This window comes from Carcharhinus amblyrhynchos, chromosome 7, assembly GCF_965287045.1.
Source record: "Carcharhinus amblyrhynchos chromosome 7, sCarAmb.v2.hapA, whole genome shotgun sequence".
In the NCBI taxonomy this organism is placed as follows: domain Eukaryota; kingdom Metazoa; phylum Chordata; class Chondrichthyes; order Carcharhiniformes; family Carcharhinidae; genus Carcharhinus; species Carcharhinus amblyrhynchos.
The window spans coordinates 71,392,860-71,400,302 of NC_137330.1; the positions used below are offsets into that span (position 1 = coordinate 71,392,860).

The 7,443-nt window shown below is 47.8% G+C and overlaps 1 non-coding gene across 1 annotated transcript; it reads right to left on the minus strand.

The window, feature by feature from the left end:
* Positions 1-2,334: 2,334 nt before the first annotated feature.
* On the minus strand, positions 2,335-2,533 carry LOC145345785 (U2 spliceosomal RNA). Its single transcript, XR_013887169.1, has one exon. It is a non-coding gene; the product is annotated as a U2 spliceosomal RNA (small nuclear RNA).
* Between the last annotated feature and the right edge of the window lie 4,910 nt (positions 2,534-7,443).

Below are 7,443 nucleotides of genomic sequence, written 5' to 3' on the forward strand. Positions count from 1 at the left end.
TTAAAGTCCAACAAGTTTATTTGGTAGCACAAGCTTTCGGTGTGTCACTCCTTCTTCAGGAGAGTGAAGAGTTGTGTTCACAAACAGGACATATATAGACACAAACTCAATTTACAAGATAATGGCTGGAATGCAAGTCTTTAAAAACTCGCATTCCAACCTGGTGTTGTGAGACTTCTTACAGAATTTACTGTCCATCTCTAGTTGATCTTGAGAAGGTGGTGGTGAGCTGCTTTCTTGAATGAGGGCACAAATTAAGTATCAGCTGCAGAGGTCAGCAAGATGGGAACTCTGATAGAGCCTCATAATTTCCTCAGCTGAATTCTCAATTTGCACTCCTGATGGGATAAGCTTTGTGCGAAAAATACAAATTCAAATTAATAAAATGAATCCTTGAAGCATTCTTCTACCACGGAGCACAGGATGTTACAATCTTACACTTGCATAATTACCAATGTTGATTGGAAAATCTCGTCACGGTAAAAGCTAGCTTTTACTGCTGGTTACCAGCATAAATTATTTACTGCTATGTCAGATATATTTCAAGAATTGCTTTCTGATGTAGTATCGAATCATCAGGGTAGACTTCTCAGATCTAAAGAAGAGTTAGGGTATGCCTCCAAGATCCTTCTGAAAATGCCAGTTGTGAGTGGTTTATGTCAAAATTCCAAATCTAGTGATCAAACATGCAGAGATGTCACAGGCTGGAGCCAAAACAGCTCAGTTTGAAGCAAAATGTGTTCAAGGCTTGAATACTGGATATGGTCAGCAGTTTCAAACACAACAAACAAAAATAGTTACAAGAATGAACATTTTCTGGCTCTGCCAGGAGTCTAAGGGTTAATCTAACCTCATAATTGTGCAGCTCCAAATACCTAATCCAGCAACATTCATAAATAGTTTCGATGGAAACAAGGCAATAAAATCCATGTGATATTTACACATGATATTAGTAAACCGGGGAAAAATATGGGAAAATAGTGACTTAAAGAAAGAATGGGAAAGCTGGAAGCTTTATTTTCCCACACTGGATTATGTGGAGTATTGCATGTGTTTCCATTAACAGCTATTGAAGTTGAAGCTATAATAGCAGTTATTAGTTTAGAATTGTATTTGAGAAAGAAAATACAGGCAGAGTACAGGGAATTCAAACTACCTCAGCCTTAAATTAATTAGAATCCAAGCTCAGTGTGATTTTTGGCAGAATGCACAGAGCTAAGATGTTTTATAGAGTCAGGGTTCGGTGGGGAGTGCAGCGGGCAGGGAGACTCAAGCAGAGGCCCTTTTGTGGTTCTCCATTAGGCATCTCTGGCAGCTGGATTACCAGCAACATTATTTAAATGACCATTTCAATCTATTTTGAATATTAGATCAAATCTCTGGGCCTGCTAGTGTCTCCCCACCCCCTGCAATGAGTGGTTCACTCCAGCACGGATTTGCATAGCTTCCCATTTAGGTGAGCTGGCAGCCAAACTCCACTTGAGTGAAGAGGGGCTATGGAGGACCCGCAGAGAGTTAGGTGCCAGTAAGTGCCTCCAGGGCATTACCAGTTTGGCATTGCCAGTCTGGTCCCCCTGACACAGTCCAAGGGGCAAAATGGCACTGCCCATTGGACATCAAGCAGTACCATTGGGGCAGGACCTAATGGGGACAGGGCCTGATGAGGGATGGGGCCTTTGGGAGGTGATCTGTGGGTTGGGGTTCCTGCTGCCCCACTCTGCACTGGGATCACCAGCAGAGGGAGAGAGGCCAGTGATCAGGGCTGGCCATTGGGGTGAGAGGGTGGGGCCATCTAGCAGGGGGGGGGGGGCGGGAGTCAGGGCTGTTGGGGGGGGGGGCGCGAAAATCGGGGCTACTGGTGGGGAGGAAGGGAATTGGAAGATCAGTTCTAAGGGGAAAGGCAGAGTGACATCAAGGTGGGCTGGGGGCAGGGGAGGGTCGAGGCTGGGGCGCCAGCGATCAGGACATGGGGAAGGTGGAGGGACAATATTGCGATGTCATCTTGCTGGCCAGTGATCAGGAGGCTGGCAGTGCGAGTCCAAGCATGCGCCGATCTTGGCGCTGACAGATCAGCACATGCACAAAGACTCACTCAGCGCTATGCTGCCACCATAGGAATAGGTCCCGCCCACTGATCTTTGGAATGCTTCACGCTAGTGCCTTCTGCAGTGCAGAGAGTGGGAGATTCATTTTGAAACACCTGCTGAAAAAACCAGCAGGATTTTTTTGTTTTTATTCCAATTCAATCCAATCAATTCCAATTCAGAGTCTCAACAAGTTGAGATATTCCCAATCCAAGCTGACGTGACAGGGCTCTCACCTCCTGTCTTGGGCTTGGTCTACATGATCCAAGCTGATTGGAGCAGGCGTTGCCCCTCCTCCAAGGCTTGATCTTATTTGCATCTTAGCCAAAAGGCCGAGATGCCGCTTTTAAAAATTGCTTCAATTGAAGCTAAAATGTAACCTAATGACTTCAACCAAGCACAGCATGTTGATACAACACTTGATCTTAGCCAAAAGGCAGAGAAGCAATTTACACCAGTTTTTATGCAAATTCAACACTTAGAATTTTTTTTTGAAGAATCACCATCTCATTTCTGAAAGTCTGACAGCTCCTTTTTGAAGAAAATGGCGAAAATTCTCCCAACAAAATTCTAAGTGTTTGAATTCATGTGAAAACTGGAGTAAATCACATTGTTTTTTTCAGTGGGAGGTCAGATGAGAATCTTCTACACTCTGTGCACTGCAGAGGCCACCAACGTGAATATCATTAAACTTCTCGGGGCAGGGCCTATTCCCACTGGAGAAACTGAAATCAGCGCACCGAACAGGTCACTGTGGATGTGCTGATCTGTCAGCGCTGATGTTGGCACATGCGCAGTGGCCCCGCACTACTGGCTTCCCAGTTGCTGGCCAGCCTCATGACCCTGCCAGACTGGCCCTTCAAACCCCCATGGCCTGACTATGCCAGGGCTCAGCACTGACCCCCTCCCTCCCAGTCCACCATGATCTCCAGCCACCCCCCCCCACCTGCCCCCCCCCCCCCCCCCCCCCCCCCCCGGTTTCCTCCCCCAACCATAAAACCTGCCCCTCCCAGCAGTGACTCTCCCACTCTTTCCTGGCTGACCCTTCTCTCTCCCCAGACCACCCCGATTGCTGCCCCCTCCTTCCCCACGGGTCCCTGTGCAGATTGGTAGTGGGAGCCCCACCCAATTGCTTGGCCCATTGGCACTGGCCCATGACCAGTGGGTAGTGCCAAGGTGCCCCTGGGCATTGGCACTTTGACCCTTGAGCAGTACAGGGGACACAAACTGGCACTGCCAAGGTGCCAATGTCTAGGCGACACCACCCCGGTCCCCACCCCCCCTCTGGGGGGGGCGGGCCTCGATTGAACCCTCCACCTTCGCTCCAGCTGGGTCAGATCACTGGATCTTTGAAAGTGGGGAGCTACTTTAAACCCTGCTGGAATGAACCAAAGTAACTGGGTGGGGGGGGGTGGTGGGAGAGATGCTAGCGGGCCTGGAGACTTCAGTCCTGGACCTACTAATCATATTTAATTGATATTAAAATTCCCCCCTGCATGCCTAATGTAGCTCCACACCTATTCCCAGCACAGAGATGACAGCACCAGAAATCTGGCCCTCGGAGAGATGCTCGGGACTGGACGCCCAGTAAGGATCGTGCTAATTCAGCCCCGCTGAAATTTTCCAGCCGGACGGGAGAATCACCCCTCATATTTTTAACACCCGCAATTAGTCAAACGCTGAATTCCTGAATCCGGGTTGAAGAGGAATGCACAAACTTAATTGTAACACAGAAATGAGGCCTGTCTTCAATTAAGACAGCCTCTGGGTCTGTTTTTACAAAAAAAACTACCAATTCAGCAGAGGACCCGGATTCCTGAAGTGTTCCAGCACAGGTCTTCTACCAAATGAATGAGTTATTGCTGCAGCCAACATATGGCTAGAAAATGACAATAACAATGTTGAATTTATGACCCTGTAACTCCAGTTGAAGTCAGAATGGACTACTGTGTTAACAATTCTTTCATTTTGGTGTAAAACAAAATGGTTACAGCCCGTGCACCATTATTTCTTGTCTCTTGCTTTAACCTAACACTGGTATTTCAAGGTAAAGGCTTTTCATCAATGTTCATGGTTATTGTGGGTATTACAATAAGCCACCCTCCAAGGAAATTGCTTTTTATTATTGTTAGTGTCATGAAACATAAATACAAGATAATGTTAGAACTTTTTTCTTTTGGATGAGAATTTGAAATGTACACTCAGGGCACTACTTGTGATTTTCAATAAAGAATTGCTGTGATGTGAATGATGTGAATAATGATGATGCAAGATTTTAGCAACCATTTCTTTGTGATAAATAGTAGTCATCTATATAATGGTTCCTACAAATTAATTGTGATCAGGCTTCTTGTCTGTATGTTATTCTATTGGTATTGAATGTTTAAGCGATACATAAAAAGGTGATTTACCAGAATTTGGTGAAGTGCCAATTCCAGTGAGAAAAATGGATTGAATCCCGCCAATGGCTCTGGCGCAATTTTTGATGAAATATTGAGCTTCATTGAAAGAAGTTTTCATGACCATTGTGCCCAGCGGCGGTCTCCCTCTGATTCACCTGTCATGGCTCCATTTAATTGTCCCAATCATTGGGGAGCTCTGACCAGGCTTCTTGATGGAGGAGAGCAGGAGTGGACTACATTCTACCCCGCTGTAGGAGAAGACCTTCTAGCTAAGTTACTATCCTTACCTGGGATGTAGTGGCAGAAGTAAGTGCAGAAGGATGGGGGCAGCAATACACAAGAAGATGAATGGTCTTCTGCGCTCAGCTAAGGTAAATGACCCTCATGCAGTCTTTTTTTTGGACCCCTTCACACACCCCTCACAGCTCCACCATCATCTCTCGCCCAGCCACTTTGTCCTTTTCCAAAACTTGCAACAATGCCCTCCTCCTCATCCCACAGTCACCATTCCCACCCCCTCAACACTTGCTGCTATGGTCCTCACACTCCAGCTCTCAGTCAAGTCCCACAGCTGCCACACCTCATCGCCATCTTAACCGTCAACTCTGCCACCTACACTCTCCCTATCTGCATTATTGCATAACAAAATTAACCACAGCAAGCGTGAACAAGCATGCCCTGCTGGAATAATGGCGGAGCTCAGAGCCCTCATGCCATTTGAGCAGAGTCCTTGAGCTGGTCAGGAAGATGGAAGAGTACGCCTGTGCTGATGGTGAAGTGGAGGCAGCAGACAAACATGAAATTCCACAAGACGTGTTGTCATTCCTCAGGTCTCAAGTGAGTAATCAATTCCCCTCCTTTTTCCCTTATAATGCACTATTGCCATCTCCCTTCTCTTGCAGGCAAAGCAGCCGAGTAGGTTGGACCATCCTCGTGGCCCCTGGACCCACCAGACTTGAGCAGCTCTGAGGAAGACTTCTTGGACCCAACCATTGAAGAGGTGTCACAGCTGTCGCCTGCACCCGGCACCAGCGCAGATACTCACACCTCAGTGGAATCACTAAGTAAGCAGGCTTCTGGCTCACTCACTGGTGAAGATCCACGGCAGGCAAAGGCAGGAATGCCCAGAAAACCAACACTCGGATGAATGCTGGAACCCAGGATTCATGCCGAGCCTCTACCCGATGATGTGCTCCTGGGTCAGGTTGTCTCAGGGCTGCTGGAATGGCAAAGGCAGAGTCATGAGCATCAGGAAGGACAAACCCTCCTTGGACTGCAAGGCTGAATGGAGAAGTTCCAACTCCTTCTATCCAAGGAGATGGTGCTGTTATTCCACCGCAATGAGGCCAACTCTGTGAGGGTGGCACCCGCAGTGGAGACCTCAATGCAGGATGTGCACTCCATGGTTGGAGATGTCCGCAACATGGTTAACTTCATGACCTCATGTCCGGGGGCATGAACTCAATGGTGCAGGGAATAAACTGCATGGTGCAGGCACTGGTGGGAATCCATAAGTATCTGCACCAGAGGACAGTGGGGCTTCTGGATGTCACTCTAGCTGTTCCTCTATTGCATGGCGGATCACTTGAAGGGATGAAGATAGTCTGGTGCACAACCCATGACCTTCCACCCAGTAGATCCTGCGGGTGTCCAGCTTATCTGAGACCCCTATTCCTGTGATCAACACTCCTCCAGCCCCACATACTGATGATGGCAGTACAACAACAATTATACTGTCCAAAAGCAAACAAGGGCCCTCAAGGTCTAGGCTCAGCATGGGACATCTGCCAAAGTCATTGCAGGCAACAGGGCGAGGAAGTCAGCAGAGCTCCTCAACCTCTGCTGTGAATCTTGGACAAGCATCTAGACATAAGGAGAGGGTAAGGAAGATTAAGAAGTGATAGATACCTAGTTGGCATGGGTGAAAGTAGACACAAGTGTAACGAGGCCACCACTGTGTATAATTATAAATAATAACTCACCCTGTTCTCTGGCAGAGCCTTGTCATTTCATGCTACCAAACTTGGTGAACCCATGTCCACACCCAGCACTTCATGGCTGTGCTATGTCTCTCCTATGCTGAGGACAAAGTAAAAAGAAGCTCTGCTGCCGACAAGCCCACTCTCACAACCCTGACAACATTCCCCAAGATCCTGTTCATGGAAGGAGCAAATCTGCAACCCCCCACCCCCAACCCCCTTCCCTCCCCTATCTATCTGGACCAGAGCAGCACAACTTTGCATCTTTACACCTTATCAGGAGAGGCCACAGGGTTATCAAGATGCTGATTACCTTAGACCCACACCAGCTGCTACTCCTGCTGATCCCCGAAACAAGAGGCGATCAGGGCATCCCTTGTTCAACAGCCAATTCTCATCCTGTCCACTGCCCAGCATTCTTTCTCCTTCTTGGCATCTTCAAGCCCCACGGCCTCCTAAACTTCCTCCTTATCTGAGGAAGTCCACCCCTTGCCCATCTCCTCTAGATCTAGGTTGTATTCTCTGCAGAGCTACATTGTGAAGCGTGCAGAAGACCACAATAATGCAGGAGACCCTCTGGGGGTTGTATTTGTAGGCACGCCCCCACCCCCAACCAGTCCAAGCACCAGAACTGCATCTTCTATAGTCCAATCAATCGCTCCACAAACATACGCATTGAAGCGTGACCTTCATTATATTGAGTCTGTGCTGGTATTTGTGGACTCTGCAATGACATCATCAGCCATTTCTTGAGTGGGTATCAGTTGTCCCTGAGGAGTCATTCTTCCAGCTGCCACTCTCCCTTAAAAACAGCTGGGATTTACGAGTGGTCCAAGACATAACTGTCATGGGCACTCTTTGGGAAATGGGCACACACTTTCATGATGCACATTGTATGATCACAGGTGAATTGAACATTGAGGTAGTGGACTCTCTTGCCATTTCTGAATGGCACCGCAAGCCACCATGGTGACTTAA